The sequence below is a fragment of the Penaeus japonicus genome, unplaced genomic scaffold, assembly GCF_977035675.1.
Source record: "Penaeus japonicus unplaced genomic scaffold, GWHDUDI00000001_assembly GWHDUDI00000026, whole genome shotgun sequence".
NCBI classification, from domain to species: Eukaryota; Metazoa; Arthropoda; class Malacostraca; order Decapoda; family Penaeidae; genus Penaeus; species Penaeus japonicus.
The window spans coordinates 25865009-25867165 of NW_028234428.1; the positions used below are offsets into that span (position 1 = coordinate 25865009).

A 2157-nucleotide genomic window follows, 5' to 3' on the forward strand; every position below is an offset into this window, starting at 1 on the left:
CGAGGTGGCGTATGGTGCCCTGAGTTGACACTTCACTTTTGTTTCCTGTTTTTGTATCGATTAATTGGTGACTGGTTTTCCCAGCGTGCGGAAAATTACACAACCGGCAACGCGACGAAACAGCGTCGGAAAATGGCACTGCGTCACCGTACCCGAATCACTTTGTCTGGGATGTGAAGTCCTTAAAAACCGGGAACAAACCTCGAAATTTAAACACACGTGTTGGCAACATCACTGTGGGTTGCCAACGCAGGAAACTTGTGGGGATATGTGGCACCCCGCGAGATCCACTGCTAACTGTACCTTACCTTTGGAGAGTGCCTCTAAACAGTGCCACCATGTGTTCACTGTATATAGTGTAAATAGTGCCGCACGCGCATCATACGAGTGGAAATGTCTGAGAGTGAGTCGTGAGCATAGTATGGTGATGAAGCTTATGGTAAATGTTGTGACGAATGGAATACAACATTATGATGGATATAACCACATCAGCGGCGGTGTGATGAGTCGAGTGAGTAAAGAGTGGGGGAAGATTCTCATACGTGATAATATTTTGGTCCCTCGAGAATCCCGGGACCGCAGAGAAGAGGGTGTTACGACCCACACTCGCTCCTCGGAGATAATCACGAGGTCCAGTGATAACCAGTGTCTGATCGAAAGAATTATTCGCAATGCACGTGATTTAGTGTTATCAAGAGATAGTGAGTGATGAAGAGTATCGTGGCTCAGTCCGTCGTTGCTTGGGGAATCAGTCCAGTTAACGATTTCACTACCGATCGTTACTTACGATTGGTAATAGTTACGACCATCGGCTGTGTTGCCAGAAAGTGAAGTGTCCCTAAATAACAGCAGAAAAAATAACGTAAGGTCTTTGGAATCAATGAAATACCACATCAAATAAATATTTATCTCGGTTACACCAACACTGTTTCACTCTCAAGTAATGTATGGTTTTATCGTATTGAAAATAGGGATAAGAATTAGGTGGGTAGCCATTATCATAGGTGCCATAACAAGCATTAGTGTCAACAGGGACTTTATAGTTGCGATGTTGATGATTTTGTTATTGTTGTTGTCGTCTGTGTTGTTGTTGCTGCTGCTGTTATGATTGCTGTTGTTGTCGTTGCTAGTGCTGCTGTTATTGCTAGTATCATTTGTGTTATTATTATTATTGTTATTATTATTATTATTATTGTTATTATCAGTATTATCATTATCCATATTATTATCATAATTTTTATTATGATTATTGTTATTGTTATTATTATTATTATTATTATCATTATTATCAATATTATTATTATTATTATTATCATTATTATTATTATCATTATTATCATTATTTTTGTTGTTATTATTATTGTTATTGTTATTATCATTATTATTATTATTATTGTTGTTGTTGTTATTGATGTTGTTATTCCTGATCTTACTCTTATTACTGTTATTATTATTATTATTACTATCATCATTATAATTATTATCTTTGTTATTATTAATGTTATCATTATCTTTAATGTTGGTGTTATTGTTGTTATTATCATTATTACTATCATTACCATCATGAATATTAATTTTATAACTATTGTTATAATTTTTAGTTTTATCACTATTATCATTATTTTCATTATTTTCATTATTGTTATTTTTTATATTATCGTCATCATCATCATTATTATTATTATTATTACTATTATTATCACCTTGCTATTATTATCTTTATTATTATCATTATTATTATTATTGTTATTGTTATTTTTATCACCAATCTTATCCTCATTATCATTATAATTATTATTATTATCATTATTTTTTATTTGTTTTATTATTATTATCAATTTTATCATTAGCATTGATTTTTTATTACTATATAATTATTATTATTGTTATTATCATTACTATTAGTATTACTATCATTATATTCAATACAGTCATTATTATTATAACTATTATTATTATTATCATTATTATGATTGTTATAATAATCTAATAAATCCTTATCGTAATCATTATCATGGATATCATTATTATCATCATTACTTTTGTTTTTATCATTATTATTACTGTTGTTATTTATTCCATTATTATAATTGCTTATATTATATTTTTTTATTATTCATTATTATCATTAGTACTATTATCTTCATCAATATCTTC

General features: G+C 30.3%; 1 protein-coding gene across 2 annotated transcripts in view; it reads left to right on the plus strand.

Moving 5' to 3' along the window:
* Positions 1 to 259: 259 nt before the first annotated feature.
* Lmpt (four and a half LIM domains protein limpet) overlaps positions 260 to 2157 on the plus strand; it is a 264428-nt gene continuing 262530 nt past the window's right edge. Inside the window, exon 1 of one of the 2 annotated variants that reach the window (XM_086552195.1) lies at positions 260 to 403. The gene's annotated coding sequence lies outside the window, so the exon portion shown is untranslated. The remainder of the gene's footprint in view (positions 404 to 2157) is intronic. The other variant, XM_086552196.1, reaches the window with a different exon arrangement.